We start from the raw sequence: 23,838 nt of genomic DNA on the forward strand, positions 1-23,838 counted from the left end.
GCTCATTTCTGTAAAAATTACACTCCAAAAGGGCGTGCTTTGAAGTCTCAATTTCTCTATCCCTACAAGGGCACAATCTTTTTTCATAAGGGGTGCCAGAATATTGCCCATCTAAAACTGCAGATTGGAGACAGTTAAATCGGGCTCTTGAGAAGACATGCCTGCATTTTGGGATAATCAAATTCTTTAAATACATAGCACTTTGGGAGAAATTATAGTTTAGGCCAAGGTGCAAAATGGAGCATGTTTTGCGAGCCATTGAAATAGAATACTGGATGTCAATGTCCCTGATCCGCTTTTCTAAGATAGAGTTGGCTGCCTTGGATTCCAGGGCATAAAGAAAGTCCAAAGAGAGCCCTAACAGATGTAGTTTGGCTGGAAAAGCTTTAAGCCATGAGCTGTTATGGACATCTTTCTGTAGAAGGTTAAGATATCCCATAGAGGGATCAGCATGTATTACCTTGTTCCAATATCTAAAAGCAAAGAGCCAAGTGCTGCATTCTAGCGATGTTAGACCAGTCTCTAATCGTAAGGCAGCTGCAGGGACCCATCTTGGCATTCCCAGAATGGATCTTAGAAAATTTGAAAGAACACTCTTTATACTTGTGTGAAATCCTAGGATCCAAGTTGGTATACCATATAACAGTTGGGGCAGAATCTTGAACTTAAAAACTTGAATAACAGCCGGTATAAACTGTCCCCCCCCCCTTAGTAAAGAAAAAACGCAAGATAGTTTTCTGCATGTTCTGGGTGCTTTGAATATGGACTGTCTATGGGCAGCCCAGGAAAGTTTATGGTGGAATGTAATACCTAGATACTTTAGCTGTTTTACTTGCTCGATGCAAGAACCGTTAGTTGTCCATTTTCTAGGTGCTAAAGACTGAGCAAAAACCATAATTTTGGTTTTAACAAAATTTATAACCAATTGGTTGTTCTTACAGTAGGTCATAAATGTGCGGATCAGCTGTTTAAATCCTATTTTGGATAGGGACAGAAGAACCGCATCATCTGCATAAAGCAGTAGGGGGCATTTGGTGTCTACCAATCTAGGAGGATGGAAGTCTGTTCCAAGACACCACCCAAGCAGATCATTTAAATACAGGTTAAATAGTGTGGGGGCTAATATACAGCCCTGTTGAACCCCTTTATTAGCCTAAATAGGTTTTGTCAGGTTTCCTTCTGTACCACATCTAACACGGAGTGTGGTGCCCTAATAAAGACATTTAATAAGATACAGGAGTCTCTTATCTATAGAGGTTTTGTAGAATTTTGATCATAGAATGTCTCTTGGGATAGAATCAAAGGCTGATTTTAAGTCTATGAATGCAGTATAGAGCCCATTTCCATGAGAGGACATATATTTCTCCGCAAGATGGCTCAAAATCATACAGTGATCAATTGCTGATCTACCCTTTCTAAATCTTGCCTGTTCCTTCCCCAAGATATTTTCCTCCTCTATCCAAGCAAGTAGTCTTTGATTTAAATGATTAGAGTACAATTTACCCAGCACAGAGAGTAGACTGATTTGTCTGTAGTTGGTTGGCTCTCCTCTTTCTCCTTTCTTAAAGATAGGTATTATTATGGCTTCAGACCAAGCAATGGGAAATTTACCTGAGTTATTGATATGGGTAAATAAGTTTGCCAACAAAGGTGCCCACCAATCCATGTTAGCCTTCAGCATTTCAGGGATAATGGCATCTGTTCCTGGGGTCTTGCCTGATTTCATACTTTTAATCAGGGTTTTTGTTTCAGTCACTGTGACCGGCCTCCATGGAGGAGTGTCATTTAAATTTATAGATTGAGAGAAATCTGTTGAATTCTCTTTAATGTCCCCGAATAGAGTAGAGAAATGCTGTTCCCGGATGTCTGCTGGGATGTTACAGCTGAGCTGGTTCGAGGACAAGCTCAGGCCATCAGTGACAAGAGCCCAAAAGAGTTTAGATGTTTTTATTTAAAGTGCATTCTATTAACGCATTTCATCCCTTTTGAATTGCTTGTCTCTTTTTATGTGCTATTAATTGTTTATATTTCTTTTTTATATCATAATATTCTGTGGGTAATACAGTGGTGCCCCGCATAGCGAGGTTAATCCGTTCCGGATTAACCGTCGCTATGGGGAAACATCGCTATACGGAACGGAAAACGCCATAGAAATGCATTAAACTTAGTTTAATGCGTTCGTATGGCTCTTAAACTCACCGTTCTGTGAAGTTTCTCCATAGCGCTGCCATTTTCGCGTCGTTAAATGATGCGCTCGTTAAGCGAGGCACCACTGGTACGTTTAGGTTTTCCTTTCTATAGTTGTTATATACAGTACTTCTCTCAGTTGTTTTTTAACTACATAACATTCCCTGTCAAACCACATGGAGCCGCTTATCTCTAATGAGGCTTGTGGAAGCAGTTGTTTGGAGGTTAGGGCCATATTCATCGCATTGATTAGGATTGAGTACAGTGGTGCCTCGCTTAACGAGCGCATCGTACAACGACGAAATCGCATAGCGATCCCTTTTTTGGGATCGCTAATGCGATCGCTCAACGACGTTTAGATAGGGTGAAACTCGCTTTGCGAAGATCGGTAAAACGAAGCCTCGACGATCAGCTGTTCGGCGGACAAAATGGCTGCCGGAAGCCCCAAAATGGCCGCGCACAGTGTTTTCGCGCCCTCCCCTCGCTTACCGAGGGCGCGAAAATGGCTGCCGGCCATAGGAAACTTCGCTGAACGGTGAGTAAAGGCGCCTCGTTTAATGCGTTCCAATGGCTTTCCCTGTCCCGTTCAGCAATGTTTCGCTATAGCGAAGGTTAATCCGGAACGGATTAACCTCGCTATGCGAGGCACCACTGTATTTATTTAATGCAGTAGTGGCATTTGTGGTTCCTATGACTGAATTTTTTAGGGACTCCCCCTCAGCAGAGCCAAAGAAGCCTTCTAGCTTATGGTGGGTTTCCTCAGTCCAGTGTATTCTCTTTTGTTTGAAGCTTAGAAATTTCTCTTGGAGATGAGGTTTTGCACTCAGATGTGAAAGTAGTTGGGAGGTATTAAGGGGCAGGTGGTCACTATCCAGCCTTAGGCCTACAGAAAATTCCAGTACCTCTCTAGACAAAGAGTGGGAGATTAACACAAAATCCAGCACTGCTTCCATGTCCTAATACATAGATGAATTCATGGTGTTTGTCATAGCGGGGGTTCCCGTACAATATTATACGACCAAGGCGAGTCACCATTTGGATCATACAGATGCCACCATAACCCACCTTAGTATCTTTGGACATTCTATCGTAGCTAGGGGCAAAGATCTCATACTCAACTGCCCCCCATAAGCTAGAAGAAAAGAGTGTGCTGTTATTTGAGCCTAATCTTGCATTAAAGTTCTGCATTATGAGTAACTGGGCTCTAGGGAGTTTGCATTCTAATCCTATTATATAATTTTCCAGGTATTCCCAAGCTTGTTTTGTGCTTTTCTGAGATGAGAAGGATGGGATATAAAGACTGACCAAAAAAAGGGTCTTGGGCCCAAAGACTATATGCCCAGCCATTGCTATTTTCCCACATGTGGGGAGTCAGTTGACAGATGCCTGGAGAGCAGTAGATATCAATATTGCTAAACCTGCTTTAGGTCTACATTTCCTTTTGGTGGTCTCAGCGGGTGTATCAGATACAGCATGATAGCTTAATTTTTTTGGTGAACCATGTTTCCTTAATAAAAATTGTATCATGAGCCCTCAGATGTTCCAGAAAGTTGGGATCATTTTGCCTCGAGGTCCGCCCTGCTATGTTCCATGAGATAACTTTGAGTTGATCATGTGTTGCATTCAAGATCTCCCCTTTATCCCATGGATAGCTATCAGTTGTGTGGAACAGATTCTAGCTATGTATCATTATGCTGCAGGGTTTGCCAATTTATCTTAGTAATATCAGGAAAGTTTCTCTGGGGTACCTCGGCTGTCAAGCACAGCTCAGGATGGTTCGCAGGCACTGTCAAGTTAGAATTGAGTGTCCTTTTGTTTATTGTCATCATGGGCTCCAGAGGGAGTTTAAGTCTATCCTTAGTCTGTGTCACTACTAGGGAGCCAGGTATGGGCAATTGATGGTTTGCTAAGTCTTTGTTGGTATTTGAGGGCTGTACCAAATTCCTCAAAGTTGCAACCAGACATTTCCAGTCGGTATACTAAAGACATCTGCTCACAAATTGACAGTCTGCTAAAGGAGTCTCTGCCTCCTCTTCTGGCCAAGCAAGACCTGGAATGATCTTTTTTGTTGTCCGTCTATCATCCTTGCATTTTTCTATGGGATAACCTTAATCATTTTGCCCATCATTTGAATTGTCTTCTAAAATTTGAGTAAGATCTTCCTCAGCGTGCTTCTCCCGGACATCGACTGATTTCTCCCTTTCTGTCTCCCTTGCATACTCACTTAGCAGGGGTAGTGGGTGTGCTAAGTTTTGGAATTACCTAACGACTGTTATGCCTCTCACAGCTAGATCCTTTCTTCTGCCATAAATCCTACTGGTTATTATACTATCCTTAACTTTTACAATTGCCCGTGTGTGGGTATAATTGTGGATCAAATATTCCACATTTAGAATTTGGGATGTGGAGGTTTATTCAGGGATTATGAGATCTAAGATATTTACCAGATTCCATTTGCGCTCATTCTGTGTAAGTATCCCTTTTGGTTTTGGGTATCCACAGAAAGCTAGAGTGTGAGTCATTGGTGAACCAGTTTGGGCAGGAGCCTGGCCCCGCCTCCCCAGGTAGTAAATCACTCTGGTGAGGAGGTAGGACAGGGAGTCTCCCCACACAGCCGACACAAGTGTTTGACTACCTGGGGAGGCAGGGGCGGGTCAGCCAGGCTCCTGCCCGGAATGGTGCACTGCTGCTAAAGAAGGACCCCAGTGAAGCACAAAGCCAGTTGGTAGCCCGGCTGCCTCGGAGTGGGAGAAGGAAAGCCACACCACCTATGGTGCCACACTTCATTTTGGATACGAATCATGAAGCACCCATGTCTAGTCTCCACCTCTCATAATCTTCTATTCACTTACACCAGTGGTCAGGGAACAGGGGTAAATTACCCCAAATAGGATAAAAATGAAAATCCTGGGGGTAATTAAGACGTGACCCTAATCCCCTTCCCTCCTCTTCCTTCTCTTCTGCCCAGAGGGGGGGGCTCAGCCACCTGATCGCCCTCTTCCCACCCCCTTCTCCTGCCTGGCTGCAACCAAACCACTGCAGATGGTGGCTGGTGACAGGCCCTGGCTGGCAACATACGGCAGCCGAGGCAGCAGTGGGGCTGGCCATGGCAGAGGTCAAGGCCAGGGTGAGTGGCTGGAGAGCCCCAGCCAGGAGGAATCTCTCCTTCCAGTGCCTGGAGAGGTGGGTTACAACAGAGAGGGGAGGGCACGGCCATGACAGTGGGCCAGGCCAGGCTCAGGCTCCTGGTGCTGGGCCACGGCCCCATGCCCTGTCCCCAGGGGAGCCCGTTGGGCAGCAGCGGCGCTCGCCCGGCCTTGTGGCTTCCTTCGGCGGCACCTCTGCACTGGCTGGCCAGGCCTCAAGGAGCCCCTTGCCCTCCATTTGGCAGCTGTCACAGTGCTTTGACGGTGAGGCCCGCGGCTGCCCCAGCAAGCAGCTGCCAGAGCCGGTGCCGGAGCGGGATGCGGCGTCGGGTGCCACTGAAGGGTGAGCCATCTGCTGCTTTTCGACGACCGCCCAGGAGCCACCCGCTGGAGGAGAAAGGGAGCTGTACCCGCTTGGTGGGGCCAAGGACTGAGCATGGCCCCACCAGGCAGCAGCAGTGGAGGCGGCAGCCCAGGCAACAAGGGTGCGGCAGCGGCACTCGACTGGCTATGTGTGACCAAGATCCTTCCTTTCAAATCAAGGGGGTAATGTCAGTGTATGTAAACTTTTTAGCGGGTAAAAAGTAAAAAAGTTCCCTGATCCCTGACTTACACTGTCTAAAAGCATGTAATTCGGGGAGAAGAGCAAGGGCTTGACTTTGTCTACACAAGGATTAGAAAGCAATCCTGAAAATTCTAGTACAGCTTCCAGAATTTACATCGCTACATCATGTTGAGAAAGAGAAAAAGCTTCAGAAAAAAATTCAGTTAGAGCTGGAAAGTAGGAATGATCAGATTCTCTATATACAGGACTGCTATCTATCTTCTGGAGATGCAACCCCTTTTTAAGAACTGCACATTTTTCTGACAGATTATGTGAATACATTGTGTCATGACAGAGAATTAGAGTTTATAATCTATATTCCATAATGAGATCTCTGAGCTATAACAAATTTTAAATTAGAATTATCACAATATAGTTTTTAAAGGCATTTGATAATAAAAATGTCTAAACCTATTTAAAAAAATTTAAAGCCTATTTAAATAAAGTATCAGGGTGGATTTTATTTCAATCAAATTAATATAAATCATGATTAAATTTTTTAAAGTTGAATTTTTGGATGATTTAATTAAAATTGATTTTTTAAATTTAAATCATTAAAATTGTGGTTTAAATCATATAAAATCTGTTTTAAAAGATTTTTTAAAAAAAACAGAGTCCCTGATTTTTATCCACCCTGCCTCGAACAATTAAAGCAGAGACCATTCTTTTCTAGTTTCCAAATACAAAGCTTTTTTTAACACGACATACCGGGGATTAAAACAGGAGATCTTTTGCATTCAAAGCCTGTGGTCTTCCACCAGACCATGCACTCCTCCAGAGGTAAGAGCAAAAATAGAATTCTTGAATAGTCATATATAACAACATTATTCAAAGATTAAACACACTTAATGCAATATCTCTTGCTGTATCTGAGGATCATTGCTCCCAAACAGAGCTCAGCAAAAACATAATTATTACATTCATATGGGGATTAAACCATGTGATACTAACATGACTTTAGCCATAATTAAATGGGATGAACTGATTTTTTTTTTCTTTGTAATCTGTTGCAAGGCAATAAAGTAGTATACAAAAAGAGTCTGCAAACTATGTACTATACAAGCGGGTCCAGTGAATTTTTGTTTTTAATATAACTTGTTAGTTCACAAATACTGTTAATAGACCTCTATGCTGATGTCGTAAGAATTAGCCATTACCAGAAGCCACATAAAGAGTAGACAATGTCTAGAAGGGCAGCATATAAGTGCAACAAAAGAAAAAGAAAAGAAAGAAAAGATATAATACATTAACTTGTTTTAGTAAAAAAATATACTGTATAGCCTTAGTAAAGTACAGGTTTAGAAAGATAAGAGGATTATGGGGATAGAGAATACAGAGCCCTGTTTGAGTTAAAATAACCTATATAAGGAAACCATGCTTGGCAAAATTGGTGGTGCTGTGACTATTGATTAAGGCCTCGACTTGTTAATTTATCTGTAAGAGCTGCCTGCCAAATTTTGGATATTCACTGCAACACTGCCTAATGATGATCAATATTCCAGTTAGCAGCAACCAGCATCCTTGCTGCCAGTAATAAAGAAATACAGTGGTGCCTCACACAACGATGTTAATTGGTTCCAAAAAAATCAACGTTGTGTGAAACATCATTCTGTGAAACACCATTTCCCATAGGAATGCATTGAAAACCGGTTAATCCGTTCCAATTGGAACGGATTGCCGTCCTTGAGCGAAAATCCCCATAGGAAACATTGTTGAGTGAAACAATGTTTCCTCCATTCAAATGTATTGAAACCGACTCAATGCATTTGAATGGCATTCCGATGTCTCTTTTCCCTCATTTAAAAGTGCCTTAAACTGTTTGAAACCTGTTTTAAATGCTTGGCATCGATAGTCCAGCTTGTGAAACGTATGCAAACTTAATTTGGTGTTGTTCTGAGTCGTTGTTAATTTTTGGTGATTTTTTGTTTTCTCCATTGAAAGCCATTAGACAGACCATTCAATGGCTTTCAATGGAGAAAACAAAAAATCACCAAAAATTAACGAAGACTCAGAACAACACCAAATTAAGTTTGCATAGGGTTCAGGAGGTGGGCTAATGATTGCAAGCATTTAAAACAGGCTTCGAACAGTTTAAGACACTTTTACAGGAGCGAAAAGGCACATCGGAAAGGGCTCTTTGATCTCCGTTTCCCTGCTTTTGAAGCTCTTTCCGTGCAGGAAAGAGGCCTCTGCAGATGCACCTACTGGGCTGGGTGCGTCGCTGGTTCGCCTTCCCCCGCCCAGCCAAGGCACGTCCCAGCCTCTTCCTTCCCGCTCTCATGCGGGCTGAGCTCGCCACTTTCCGCCAGGGCTGGGTGCCTGCCTGCCTGCCCCTCCCCGCGGGCTGCCCTGCCAGCAACATCCCCAGGAATTCCAGGAGTTCCACCAGGTCACCTCCGGGGGAATCCCAAGTGGGCACTGGGCGGCATCTGCACCCCACCCTGCAACCCACACCGCACACCCCGTGCAGGAAAGAGGCCTATGCAGATGCAACTACCGGGGCGGGGCGGAGCAGCGAGGAGGGCTCCAACGCAGGTGCTTGCTCGCAGCGATGTGGCTAGGCTCGGCAGCCCAGCCCCATCTTGCCCGCGTGATTCAGCCAGCGTCCAACGGGAGGACGAGGCGAGTGGGAAGGGCTCGCCTGTGGCTTGGCCACAGGGCTGGCCAGCCCGCCCGCCCGCCTACTCACCTGCCAGCAAACACGGGGCTGTTTAAACCATCGCTAATGGAAAATCGCCCATAGGAAACATCGCTATTCAAAGCGAAAAAAGCCCCGAAAAACTAATCACTTCTGTTTCATCGTTAATAGAAGCGCTCGCTACTCCAGGCACCACTGTACGCCCATCTTCTGCAATGGATTATGGTTGTAAGTCAAGGCACCACTGTATAAGGAATCACTTTCATGTCCTTTAGAATGCATCAAGGAAAAGGCTGACAGAAGCTCAAACTACACATGATGATAGTAGATCCCTGAGCTTGAATCCAGCCTACAATAATTCAAAATCCCAGGGCAAGAAAAAGAAAGAAGTTTTAACTTTTAAGAGGAAGAGACATGCCAAGACAGAGTGCAAAAGCCTCAGTCTCTTCTCTCATATATTCTGGACCTCAAAGTCTGTACACATAAAACCTCCTCCTGGTAGAGTACATAATACAGTGGTGCCTCGCTTAACGAGTGCACCGTACAACGACGAAATCGTACAGCGATCCCTTTTTTGGGATCGCTAATGCGATCGCTCAACATTTTTTAGACAGGGCAAAATTCGCTTTGCGAAGATCGGTAAGCGTTTCGCTTACCAATCTTCGCAAAACAAAGCCCCGACGATCAGCTGTTCAGTGGTCAAAATGGCTGCCGGAAGCCCGGAAATGGCCCAAAATGGCCGTGCGCAGCGTTTTCGCGCCCTCGTTAAGTAAGGGGAAGGCGCGAAAATGGCTGCCGGCCATTAAGAAGCATCGCTGAACGGTGAGTATTCGGCCCATTTGGAACACATTAAACCATGTTTAATGCGTTCCAATGGAATTCCCTGCCCCATTCAACGATGCTTCACCATAGCAAAGGTTAATCCGGAACGGATTAACCTCGCTATGCGAGGCACCACTGTATTTAATAACTGCAAAACTGTGATGCTAAGTGAATGTAGCTCTCTGCTACTCTGACTGAAATCCTGGTGTAGAGTGTAGCAAGTCACAACTAGAGTAGGCCCACTGAATCAGTGGAACATATGGAGAAGTTGACTTATCAAATTCCCACTGATTTAATGGACCTACTCTACTTGCAATTTAATACAATAGGCAAGATTTCATATGTAAGAAAAAACTGGTTTAGCCACAGATTCTGCAATATGTATTAAATGTACACACATATTAAAGTGTTCTGCTTATATATATTACACATCATGTTGGTCAAAATTAGTGGTGTATTAAGAACCTAAACAAATATTCCTGCACTAAATCAATCCTCTTAAAATAGATGGTAATACAGTCTATCTTTTGTTGTAACCTGAGCTTCCTCAAAACATAAACATCACTCTAGGGGGTGGTGCTCATCCCCGTTTCCAAGCCATAGAGCCAGCGTTTGTCCATAGACAGTTTCTGTGGTCACGTGGCCAGTGCGACTAGACACGGAACACCATTACCTTCCCACCAAGGTGGTATCTATTTATGTACTTGCATTTTACATGCTTTCAAACTGCTAGGTTGGCAAGAGCCCCATACATATAAGCAATACCAAATAGAGTAGATCTGAAGAAAATACACCTGAACCTACAATATGCAAGGTGATCTAAGGGCAAGCCCTGTCTAGGTCATCCATAAGAGGGCCTGATACCCACCTCTGCCCTCAAAAATGCACAGATTCATACAGAATAGAGATCAGACAGTGTGTAGGCTATGTAAGTGTAAAACTGCTAGATATATGTGATTCACAAAAATCTACCGGCAATTTAAAAGAATCTGAGATCTTAGAACTGCAGAGCTGGGAGAGACTCCATGGATCACCAAGACCGGTCCCTGTCAGGGACGAACAACAGGGAATCATATTCTTAACCACTGACTTCCTCCAGCAGTAAGTTTTTTCTACTACATAACAGCCACATTCATATACTTAGCATTCAATCTCTATTCTGTATTTTGGCAATGCATTTTAAAAATACTGGTAATATAATATTATGTAATATAATATATCCACCTCTTTTCTTCAGAAGTTAATCTACTTTCTGGGTTTTTAGAAACAAGATACAGTGGTGCCTCGACTTAAGACCATAATCAGTTCCAGAAGATGGACGTGCGTCGAAATGGTCATAAGTCGAAGCATCATTTCCCATTTAAATGCATGGAAACATGATTAATCTATTCCAGCATTTTAAAAAAATACCCCAACAAATTAAAATTAAAATAAAACACTGCAAAGCCCCATAGGAGCTTTTGCAGCTGGGGCTGCAAAAAACAAAACAAACCCAAAAATAAACATTGGAGCAAGTCCCATGCTGGGACTGCAAAACAAAAACAAAAAAACAAAAAACGAAACAACACAGCACAGAAACTTAAACCCTCTGCAAAAGCCACCCAGAACAGTTTTAAAAAAGAAAAAAGCAGCACCTTACCTTACCAGTCCGAAACCTCCTCTGATCGTACTCACTCCCCAGCGGGGCCAGCCATGGTAGAGGGTGAGGCCGGGGTGAGCGGCCAGACCATCCCAGCCAGGCTCAATCCGCCAGCGCTGGGTCCCCACTGCTCCCGCCTCCCACCACCACTGCATCCCTTTTCCTAACCATTGGGGTGAAAGAGCTACAAAGAAGCAGCCTCTTCGCCACCAACAGTTTGAATTCCCCACCTTTTTCCCCTGCCCTTTTCTGTTCACAAATCAAAGCTAAAGCTGCAAGCTGAAGTAAAATTTTGCGGCCGGAACTGGTCGTAACTTGGAATGGTTGTAAGCAGGACCATTCGTAAGTCGAGGCACCACTGTATTTGAGCTAAAAACAATGCTCATGGTGATTTTGGACTTTTCATATACTACATGAGAACCATTTCCCTATTCTCCCTGTGTTTTTAATGTATTCTTCTTTCTCCATATTTTCTTCCTGTTTCTCTTCATCCATTTTTGGATTGCAACTTATCTGCCAAATGCTAATAGGCTACCCAATAAATACTAGGTTATTAGGTCATGACTTCCCTTCCCTCAAATCATTATCACAATCACCTAGCCATTTACTGAATGTACTTGACTTGTCACTTTTAAAAGGATAACCATATTTGTTGCAAGATGGGGAACATTTTCTTAAATTAAAGAGATACAGTAGTTCCTTCATACATTTTTGAAGGCATGATACAATAAGCTGTTGAAATAAACAAGTACAGGAGGCAGGTAAAGCTTCAACACTGTACATTTTGAATTGGAGCCTCAGCAATGATCAATGGTATGAAAACAGATAGAATTCATGTACACAGATCATCCCTGTCTTATTTCTGAAGTGCTGGATGACATGTTTCTTACCTGAACACTATACAAACAGCTACATACAAGGCACACTGTGCTGATTTAAAAAAACAGCTGCCCCAGAAGCTGCCCCACTGTAGTTCAACTATTTTGCTGAGCACAACCACTGATACAATGCAACACAACAGAATGTTGAGCCTATATATATTCCTTGATATATCCAAATCAGGCCCTTATTACAACAGCTTTACCGGCTACCAATTTGTTTCCAGATCCAATTAAAAATGCTGGTTATCACCAATAAAGCCATATTCCGTACAGCTTGGGTCAAGGCTATTTGAAGAACACAATATATAAGCCATAAATCCACACATGCTGGTGGATGTGTAACTTTCAAAAATAATAATAATAATCTCACCTATGTTGGGAGAACTACAAATTGTGTTGCTCAGTTGCAGTTTCCAAGCTCATCTGTGTTCTTCTTTCCATTTCAAGGCCAAACTAGATACTGAATGGAAGAATCCAAGTACAGTGGTGCCCCGCACAGCGACATTAATCCGTTCCAGGATTAACGTCGCTATCCGGAAACATGGCTAAACGGAACGAAAAACCTCACAGAAACGCATTAAACCCTGTTTAATGCATTCCTATGGGGCAAAAACTCACCGTTCAGCGAGCATCCTCCATAGGGGCGGCCATTTTCGCCACCTCGGTAAGCGAGGAATCTGTTCAGAAAACAGCGGGCGGCCATTTTGGAACCGCCAATCAGCTGGCATTTTCCCCCAGCTGGCCGGCGGGCGCTTCAGAAGGAGCCTCCGGAGGAAGAGGAGGAGGTGAAGCGGGAGACGGGGAGCCAGGCGCCCGGCCCTTTCCCTTCGCCCGCCGCCCCGGGAGGAGCGAGCCGGCCAAAGCGCCGCCCGCCGCCTCCTCCTCGGAGGAAGAGGAGAAGGTGAAGCGGGGGAAGGGGAGCCAGGCGCCCGGCCCTTTCCCTTCGCCTCCGCAGCGCGGATCCTGGCGGCGAGGGCAGGGTGGGAGGGACCCGGATGCCTTTCAGGCATCCCGGGCTTGGATCCGCGCCGCGCCCAGCTACCCCAGCCATGGTCGGACTCCCGGGAGTCCAACAATGTCTGGGATAGCTGGGCGCGGGGCGGCTCCGGGCATCCGGATCCCTCCCACCGTGCCGCTGCTTAGATCCACGTCGGTCTCCCCCGCCGCTCAGCTGGGGGAAAATGCCGGCGGTGGCCTCGGAAGGACCCTTCGGAAGGGTCCTTCCGATTCCACCGCAGGGATTCCCCTTCGGAGGGGACATTTTCCCCGAGCTGAGCAGGAGCCCCGCCGCTCAGCTGGGGGAAAATGTCAACGGTGGGCGGCAGCCTCAGAAGGACCCTGAAGCCACCGCCGACCGCCGACATTTGCCTTCCGAGCTCTCAAAGGGCCCCCCTCCGACATTGGAGAAAGCCCTTTGAGAGCTCGGAAGGCTCTCAGCGGCGGCGGGGGCAGGGTAGGATGGATCCAGATGGCTTCCAGGCAAAGCACTGGAAGCCTTCCGGACACCCCCCACACCCTGCCACCGCCGCTTGAAGCTGTCCCGCGCAGCCTAACCCAGCCATGGTCGGACTCCCGGGCTCCCGCTCAGCTTGGGGAAAATGCCCCCTCTGAAGGGGAATCCCTGCGGTGGCCTCAGAAGGACCCCACCGCCAGCATTTCCCCCCAGCTGAGCGGTGGGAGCGGTCCTTCGGAGGCTCCCGCCGCACAGCTGGGGAAAAATGGGGCCTATCGGGAAAAATCGCAAAGCAATTTTTCCCAATAGGCAACATCGCAACGCGATCGCAAAAGCGATGGCAAAAAAGCCATCACTATGCAGATTCGTTGTTAAACGGGGCGCTCGTTATACGAGGCACCACTGTACATGTCCAGGTGGGGCTTTTTATTTTATTTTTTAATAAAGTGGAGAGAACAGACAGGTGACTATAATCAAAGCAGAGGAACACTGGAGATGGCTTTATTCTCTTCTATAAACTGTTTTTTTCAGCTCAGTATGTTTTCCAAATTACTATGTCAAAGGCAAAAGATATAGGATCCCATTTGAAAGCAAAAACTGTAAAAAAAACAACAACCCAGTAACAACAACAACTGAAAGGAAACCATTTAGCAGACATTTCCTGCACCATTCCTTGACTCTGAGTTCAAAGTTCTTTTTTATTTTCCATTCTTAATATCTTTGGAACTCTGTTACACATTTCTTCTATAGTTTACTTTAGCTCTTACAAAACTCTCAAGACTTCAAGCGAAAAGCGTTTTTGAGAAAGATGGTAGGAATAAGTTCAACTTGTGGCATAAACCATACTTAAAAGAAGCAGAGACTTATCTCTATTCAGTGGGACACAGGAAACAGGTAATCATCTGAAGACCTTACCTCATTTCTTTCCTAAAAGACCCACTGACTTACAACCTTATAAACTGGGTGAAGAAGGCAATTTATCCCTTTAGACAAAAAAATTACTTCTGAAAACCATTGGCAGAAATATCTATTAAAGAAAACTTTCGTCTTTCTTTATGAATCTTATTTTACTCAATATAACACAAACACTTTTAGAGTTGTTAAAATATATATAGAACAGCCTAAACTTATTCATTTACTGTACTCTATTTAGTTTTGTACATATTCTTAGGACAGAGCAAAAGAGATGTGTCTGCTAAAAAATAATAATTTTCTACAAATCGGGGTGGGAAAAGATTCTTCATAGATACTCTCCAGTCTAAGCTTGTTACCTGTCCCCACTTTTGCTGCAGGAAAGTAGTAGTTCAAGGCATGCTAAAGCAAATAAATTCCAAGCAAAACACAGTGGAAAACATGTTATTAAATACATGCCATACAAAATGTCTGCTGCTACAAAGCCAAAGAACAGGATGAAGTTATTCATGCAAATAACTGTGTCATTAGTAGATTTATGAGAATTCTAAGATTTACTTTGCCAACACCTCCACAGTCTAGAAATATGCCTCAACTGCAGTGAAAGCAAAATAAAGTACTAGAAAAAATTGTATGTCAACACTACAAGCAGAATGAAGAATGTACTATATTTTCTGTGTATAAGATGCCCCCACTTTTCTAACCCAAAATATATTTCTTTGCAAGAAAGTGGAGCATGAAACCGATTCCTGCTTTTCCCATACATTTTCGTTGCAAAAAATCAGCTTTCCCCCTCCACGTTTTGCCAAGAAAATGGAGGGGAAAAGTGATTCCTGCTTTGCCCCTACATTTTTGTTGCAAAAAGCAGCTTTCCCTCTCCACGTTTTGCCAAGAAAATGGAGGGGGAAAGTGATTTCTGCTTTTCCCCTACATTTTCATTGCAAATGTTTTCGTTGCAAAGCAGCTTTTTGCAACAAAAATGTAGGGGGAAAGCAGAAATCGCTTTCCCCCTCAATTTTCCTTGCAAAACTTGGAGGGGGAAAGCAGGGATCAAAGCACTCTGATCCCTCCCCCCTCCTTTCTTCCGAGTATAAAAGACCCTTAATTTTTCCTTTAATTATTTTAGGTAAAGGTGTCATTTTCTACACGGAAAAATACGGTACAGTGGGCCCTCGACTTATGAATGGCCCTAGTTGCGAACGTTTCAGGTTACGAACCCGATCTCATCGCAAGTAGCAGACCCTACTTGCGAATGCAGATCGAGTTACGAACCCAAAAGGCAGGGAGAAAGGGTGGGAAATTCGAATTTCCTGCCCTTCCTCCCTGCCTTTGCATCGGAGGAAGCCCTTTGAAACTTCCGAAGCCAAAAAGGCAGTTTGAACTTCCCGCCCTTTCTCCCTGCCTTTTCGGCTTCAGAAGCAAGCCAGGAGGCCGGGGAGAAACTTGCTCCCCCCTTTCACCCGATGCTGAGTCCCCTTCGCTCTGGGCTGACCTCAGCCGGCGCGAAGGGGACTCAGCATCGAGTGAAAGGAGGGAGCCGATTTCTCCCCAGCCGCCTGGCTTGCTTTTCCAAACGAGGCATGGGTCTTCCTGGGTATGTCTCTCTTTGTGTTGAGGAATTCTGTTGGGAAGAAAGCTTGCTTGCAAGCAAGTGAAAAATGGAGTTCAGAGCCATGTCTCTCTTTGTGCTGAGGAGTGTTATTCAAGGTGTTCTGTTGTCTGAAAGGTGCTTGTTCCCTCTCTCATTTGCTGTCCCTTCCCCCCCCCCAAAAAAAGGTGCTTGTCTTGGCTGAAAATGTGCTTTTCAAGGTGTTCTGTTGAAAAGGTGTCTGTTGCTTCCTTCCCTCCCTCTTTTCTTTCCTTTTTTCAACCTAAGTCATCCTAGGTTAAAAGGGGGGGGGGGAAGAAAAAATAAGAAAAAACTCTGCCCCTAGTGGTAGGAACGGACTAAGCAGCTTTGCGTTAGTTCCTATGGGAACTAATGCTTCGAGTTACAAACCGCTGCTCGACTTAAAAACAAAAAACAGCTGGAACGGATTAAATGGTTTTCAATGCATTCCTATGGGAAATGCTGATTCGACTTACAAACTTTTCAACTTACAAACTTCCTTCGGGGAATGGATTAAGTTCGTAAGCAGAGGGCCCACTGTATTCAGGAACAGGCCAATACAGATGTTTGGCCTTCCCTGTAAATTTAGAACTATCCAAAATTGTTCTTTAATTGTTCTGTTAGCCAGTTCCTCTCAGGAAACTTTAGCTTCCTTTGAAGCACCACTTAGTTTTAACAACTGAAAAAATACAGCTTTTTCTATTTTTTCCCCCAGACTTTATCTTGCTGAAAAGCATGTAACACAGATTTTAAAATGCTTCAGAAGATGGAGACACTCATCAAGAGGATCAAGTCAGGCAGTACCACAAAGCCAAGCTGTAATCCCACATAAACTGCTGCACTGATGTAAATGCACTACTTAACACACTTGGTGCGCATAGCTAACATGTGATGCTATGCCAAAAGGTGCAGCCCTGACCATTTTCAACTATCCATTGATATGATGTCACTCTACCCCAATAAACATATGCCCTAACTGCTTAAGTGACTCAATGAGGATATGAGAAAAAAAACTTTCCCCTAAAACATGCAAGCCTTTGAATGTTTTTTTAAATTAAAAAGTGGACAAGGAAAACAAGAGAAAAAATGTTTCTAGCCATACATGGAACCACAGATATTCAAATAAGTAATACTTGAAAATATCAAATAACTAATACTTGAAAATAAACATAGCAAAAATATTTTAGTCAGTTCACTATTATGCGGACATAAGCTAGTTAGTGTGCTTTAGTTTGCTAAAAAGTACTGCCAAAGACTTTTCAGTGTCTTTGTACTTTTGAAAAGCTGCACAGTCAAAATAAAAGGGCTGTCTGCCTAACTCTAAAACATCAAAAGCTCAATCTGCAGAATGTTAACATTTTATATATCTTTATAACTGTTGTGCTTAATTCTGAGAGACGAACAGTGCTGTAATATAAAGAACAGATTTTCCATTAAAAAGTCTATGCCACGATCATCCAAGAACAGATATCTATAGTTTTCATTTTAATTTTTACCAAATCTAAATTTATTCTAATTATACATATGACTAGAGGGTCCAAAATAAGGAAGTTATTCAAAGAGACAGCAATTAAATTTTTAACAATTTTGTTTTATTGAAAGTAGTAAATGATTTGATGCTAAGGCAAAACAGTTGATGTTATTTTAAGTGCCACTAACAAGAATCATTCAGTTGAATCTGGAAAATAGTAGTAGGAGTTAATTTGGCCTTGAAAATATAATTAGGGAATGATATAACTAATTTAAAGAAGAGAATATCATAGGCAAAACAAGATACTGTACAGTGGTTAATCGTATAAGAGAAGAATAAAGCCTTGCAACAGGCTTCTTGGTAGCATGTTCTTCAGTCACAAGTAATAAGAACAGCTTCCAGGCAGCTGAGCAAGAAAATGTGTAGATGGGGACTTTTTAAAACCTTTTTCAGTCTCTCAATGTGCTCCAAATTATGAACCTTGATATTTATGGATAGGCAAGTCACAACCTATTCTGCAGACTTGTCTGTAAGGTTGACATTTACAGGCATGAGCAGCAGAGGAAGTGTTCAGCAAGGTATTATTTTCTGGATGTAAAGGATGAATACAACAGGGACACTTTAGTCAGTGACTAAATTTCTTGGATTACTGTGAATGTCCATGTCCTCAAGGTCAAGAAACATTCCTGAATCATGCCTTCATACTCCCCTGTCACATCTTGATACCCATATACTAGAAAAAAGAGCTTGACGGGAGGACCTTTCAGCTAGAAACTGACAGACAAAGAATCAAGCAGCATTTCCTACTGACTCTCCTTCAGTTTAATGCAATCTCACCAGGCTGTTCTAGATGGGGGGGGCGGGGAGGAAGTGACACAAAAAGCAGAAAGAGTCCTACTAATCCATTGTCCGGTCTAATAATCAATTCTCTAAAGTCCTGGGTGTTTAGGTATCATATAGACAATCTTGTTTAGTATCCCTATCAAAATAAACTGATACTGTACACAGAAACCGTTAATTTCACAACTGCTTCCCAATCGAAGCAGGTGTTAAGATTCCATAATACAAAAGACTCGCATAATATTGGATTACTTTTGGAAGTACTATAAAGGAGCTGCCTGCCTGATTACTATAAAAATTACCTTCTATTACTATTCAGTCTTCTTCACAAAATGGAACACAAAAAAACTAATTTAAATAATTTCACTAAATTGACATTTTTTCTTGGCACCCTAAATAATCTTGATGCCTTCATACTTCTCTTTGCATGTAAGAGATCAAGGGGTAGTCTGGCTCCAGGAACTGGTATGGGGCCAGTTTCTGATGCTTAAAATGTCCTAGTTCTGTATTGGGGTCATGGTAGAAACAAGGCTGAATTACAATACTCACTTAAAATACATTACAGTCTGATCCATCTTTGCTGTGCTTTCTCAACCAGATGAAGACCTTTCTTTTCAGATAGGCTTTCCTTTAGCGACTGCCTGAGAGGGGTTTAAAATAACAATGCCTTGCTAATTTGAATCTGGTTTTGGTGTTGATTTTACTATTTTTAGTGTGGTATATGTTTGATTTTTAAAAAACATTTGTATACTTGCTGTTTTGAGTTTTTAAATATTGTCTTTTAATGATACAAAGTGCCTTGGATCTTTTTTAAGGAGAAAGGGAAGGCAAAAATATTTTACATAAATAAATACATACAAGTTGAGAAAAAGTATAAATTTAATGAAAACAGGATTTACAATATTGTTTTGACTGCTCTTGCTATTTATGCAGTAAACTATAAATAAATTGAAAGTGAACTGTTTACTACTTAATTAGTAGTTATGTGCCATCAGGTTGATATTGACTTATAGCAACTCTTGTCAGATTTTTTTTTAGACATAAAGTACTCAGAAGTGGTTTACCAATCACTTCTTCTAGTAGTGCTCTGGGACTATGCAGCTTGCCCAAGTCTACTCAGATTGGTTCTCCTTCCATGTGGCACTGTGAGTTTCCTAAGTATATAAAGTACAGTGGAACCTCTACTTATGAGTGTCCCTACCTACAAACGATCCAACTTACGAGCAGCTCCGTCCGCAAAATTTTGCTTCTACTTGTGAACGGAGCTTCAAGATATGAACAGAAAAAGGTGGGCAATTCAAATTTCTAACTGTAAGTGGCACTGAGGCTGCTTCTTTGTGTTGCAGCTCTTTCCGCAGTTATAAGGTGTGTCGTAGTTGGAGGCTTGGGAGAGCCTCCTGCTTCAGAGTGAGCCTGTGTGTGTGTGTGCAGGGAGATAAGCTGCTGTTTCTCCTTTAAAAAACTGTTCTGGGTGGGTTTTGGTGTTTCTGTGCTGTGTTGTTAGTGGCTCTGCTTCGGAGTCAGCGTGTGTGTGTCTGCTGGGAGGGTATGTGTCTGTGCTCTGCTTTGGAGGACTGAGTGTGTGTATTTGTGTCTGCAGGGCTCTGGAATTTGGTGGTTTTTTTTTAGTTTTTTTCTTAAAGCCTCAGCAACGGAGCACCTTCCAACTGGGCTTGCTGTGATCTCTTTTTTTGGTGATTTTTTTTTCTTCGCACGGAACGGATTAATCAGTTTTCGATGCATTCCTATGAGAAATGCTGCTTCTACTTACGAACGTTTCAACTTATGGCCACCATTCCAAAATGGATTAAGTTCGTAAGTAGAGGTTCCACTGTACTCAGAAACTGTTAACCAGTTCCTTCTTCTGGATAACTTTCTTGAAATCTATCTGACTGCCTACATAAATATAACATTCATGCCATTCTTCCTAATGTGCTCTTCTTTGGCTCTTTAACTACTACTATCCTGTTTCCCCGAAAATAAGATCTAACCAGTAGTACTAATTATAGTACTGAAATCTTTAAAACAAAAACAATTATCATAGCTTGTATCTTCACAGACTAAGATCTATTACACTGTAATAAATTAGTTTGTTTTTAAAAGATTCCTCAATATTTTCGCTGCATCAGACTAACATACACTTGCTCTGGAAACAAATTACAGTTTCAATAGCTGTAAAAACTTTAGTTGTTTTTTTTTTCTTACCCAGAAGTAACTCTAACAAAGTCAGCTAGATTTCTGAGTAGACAGAGAACTGTACTGTTTTCTGTGGAAAACTCACAGAACTAGATTTCTTATCTGCTGGGCATATATATAATTTAGCAGGTATTTACCCATAAAAAGTTGAGAATGTCAAGCATGTGTAATCATTCCCCCCATACACACATGCACACACTGAATCATCACTTTTAAAAGAACTTGACTCATTCAGAACCTCATTCTCAATACTAGAGCTCTGACCTACTTACATGCTTCTTAATCTGTTTGCTTGGTGAGATATTAAAATTAAGAATTTTGTAACTGTGCAGCATTAATATCACCAAAATTCTTCTCTAACACCATCGGCAATTAGTCTCCAACAAAATAAACTTCTAATATTATTGGAACATTACTCCTTTATAAATAAGACCAGCATTCAGAACAACCAGCCTTATGGCTAGAAAACTGTAGTTCAGTAAACTTTAGTTACACTCAACATCATCCTAACTGCTTTAAAATGAGGAAGCAGCACTACAGAGCAATTTGACTGAAGTTCCAACAAACTAAGATTCCACCTGTTCAAGTAAATCATTCAAGAAGACAACAGTCACCACTCAAAAGACTAATCTTCATTTGTTAATGAAAAAAAATACAGGCACTGACACAGTACAACAAAGAGTCAATGATTTAGACTAGTACACTTTATATAGCACTTAGCACACCGTCATAGCTTAATATAAGTGCACTTACAAAATTAGCTACATGCATTTCTAAGTGTCTAGTTTCACAAGGCATATGAGAACAGGACACCAACATCTCTGGCTGAGAGAATCCAACGTTAGAACTGTAAAATATGCACAAAATGCCACTCCAAAGTTACACTGGTGAAGTAAGAATTTCAAATATCCCTGTATATCAATATTTCTGAAAGTATAATTACAGGCTAATAGTTATCAAGACAAATATTTTATAACCAAACTAGTATGTTATAAATATTCAATTCCTGAAACAAAAACTCCACAACTGTTTACATGCTTGAGTTCTTCAAAATAAAAACAATCCCCATAGCAGTATAGCTTTTCAAAGTTCAGGTCGAGAGATCTAGGTTTCTCATCAACCCACACACACACAAAAAAATTACAAACAAAAGCAGATAGTACAAAAAGTAACATTTCACAATAATTCGGTTTCAGTGAGCAAGATACACCACCACAGCACGAAGGACAATACAAACCAATCACCAGCATTTCACTTCAGAGAATCCAAAGAAAAGACTAAATTGTGATCGTGCAACTGTACTTCAAGGTAAAGTCCCCTAACTTGTATGACTGCCAGTACCAAGGGATCCCTTCAACACGTACCATTTTAAGTTAGCTTTTTCCCCCCTTGACATGGAAACAGACATTAACTTTCCCAAAACTACAGTTGCTGATTACCTCCGTGTCCCAAAGGGAAGCAATAATCCCTTGTAACACGAGTCGTCCGCGACCACGCCTTCCTGCTGCCCCCTTAGCAAGTTGCAAGCGGAGCAGTCGTGTCACATTTCTTCTTTCATACGTACACAAGGGATCCTAAAGGTTAGTTTTACACAAGCCGAACAGGCTCCTCTCGCAAAAGTGTGGCTCGGAGAGGGGGAGGGGAGGGGGCACACCCGCAACACATAAACAGGGAAATTTCTGGTAGCCAAAGGAAAAAGAAGGCCGCAGAAACCGAGAATAGGAGCGACACGCGACATGGGGCTGAACTATTTATATGTACTAATCTCTTTGCTCTCCGATTTGTCGGTGGCAGGAAGCCCTCGCTCTCTTTCTCATGTTAACTTTACACATCTCTGCAGCGGGAAGGCACAGGGAGACCTTTCAGAATATTCCCGCTTCTTGTCCATCCGTAACAATACGCAACTGATCACCAAGAAAGGTAAAGCTTTTTCCCTGGAGGTATCCCTCAGCTTTCATCACATGAAAGGGTGAAAACACGCGTAGGGTTAAGCCTCTGAGCAGACCGCGGGTCTTTCTAGAAAGGAACGTGTGAAGGCTCAAGCCTGCCTCGGGAGCCAGGCCCTCTTCCCTGACGGCCCTCCTACTCCCCGATCGACTGAGGTTGTTCGCTGTGAGATTTTAACAACACTCTGCATATATATATATGCTCGCGCCTAACTCCGCTCCTAGATCTCCCCGTTCCAGGGAATCTCTGTTCAGTCGTGTGTGTGATCGAGGAGCGGCTCTCAGCCTAAACACGAGCGGCGGTTTTAAGACACGGAAAGTACAGCCCGTCCAGCCAAAAGGCTGCAATAATTCCGCGAACACTTCTTGGGAAGCAAATCCCGAAAGGAATTGCCTTCCAAGAAAACATGCCCAGGGTCCCGGTTCTCCTCCTTTCTGGACAAACAAGACCAAGCCTTCTTCCCAGAAAGGGACCAGCTGACAAATCGGGGGGAGGAGAAGAGGGGGGGTTAGGCAAGAGAAGTGCAGGTCTATCGCACTTCCTAACCCTGCCCCCTCCGGGCTGGCTCCGCTTCACGGCTTCCTTATTTCCAAGAAGAGAAGAGTTACCAGAGGGAAGCCGGAGAGGGAGAAACGGCCCCGCAGGACACACACACACAAACACAGGGAGTTTGAAGCGCCAAGGGTTTTTCCACCAAGCCTCTTTGGGCAGGTCCAGCCCCTCCGTTTTGGTCCCGGCAACTCCCAAAACACACGGCAACGGCGGCAGCGGGGAGGGGGGGGGAGAGGCAGAGCAAGGACCCTCCTGCTGCTGCTGCTGCCGCCGCCGCCGCTTAGCCTGGCCTCTCCTCCGTTTCTCTTTCTCACCTTCACAGAGCGGGCAGCTCTACAGTTCCCGCTGCCTTCGCCGCAGCCCTCGGCATGTCCCGAGAGCTACTCCAGGGAGGCGCCTTCCAGGCCGGGCTCAGCCTCTGCCGGCGGCTGCTGCTGCTGCTGTTGTGGCTTCTTCTTCTGTTGCTGCTGCTGCCGCCTCTTCAGCCGCTGCCATCTTGTCCTGGCGGCTGAGGGGAAAGCGCCCCAGCTCAGCCCGTTCAGCTCCCCGGGCCTCCGCCTCATCTTCCCGGGGAGGGACCCAGCCTGCCCCCCGCTCCTCTTGCCGCCTCCGCCGCCACAGTCGCCGCTTCTTCCGCCGCCGCCGCCGCCGCCCACTTCGGCGGCCGTTCCGCTTCCCGGTTGGCGGGGCCTAAGGGCAGCGCCACGGTTGCTGCTGCCGCTGCCGCCACCGCCCACCTCACTCCCGAGGCTGTGAAGAAACCTCAGCCCCGCTCCGACATGTCTTGTGTTCCGCTCCGTTCCCAGCCTTCGGGGCCCTCCTGACGAGAAGAGGTGGGCCGCCCTCTTCCGCAGCTGCAGCGCCCCCGGCTGGTTCCTTCTTGCCTCCTGGTGGAAAGGAGAGAGAGAGAGAGAGCTAAACCCGCCCCTTTCTCCCTGGGA

The 23,838-nt window shown here is 43.9% G+C and overlaps 1 protein-coding gene across 2 annotated transcripts in view; it reads right to left on the bottom strand.

The window, feature by feature from the left end:
- Positions 1-23,349, bottom strand: part of HIPK3 (homeodomain interacting protein kinase 3) — a 103,827-nt gene extending 80,478 nt beyond the window's left edge. The window contains exon 1 of one of the 2 annotated variants that reach the window (XM_020807607.3): positions 23,212-23,349. The gene's annotated coding sequence lies outside the window, so the exon portion shown is untranslated. Of the gene's footprint in view, positions 1-21,762; positions 21,836-23,211 lie in introns of those variants that run through there. The other variant, XM_078384013.1, reaches the window with a different exon arrangement.
- Positions 23,350-23,838: the final 489 nt, after the last annotated feature.

The sequence above is a fragment of the Pogona vitticeps genome, chromosome 1 (genome assembly GCF_051106095.1).
Source record: "Pogona vitticeps strain Pit_001003342236 chromosome 1, PviZW2.1, whole genome shotgun sequence".
Classification (NCBI taxonomy): Eukaryota; Metazoa; Chordata; class Lepidosauria; order Squamata; family Agamidae; genus Pogona; species Pogona vitticeps.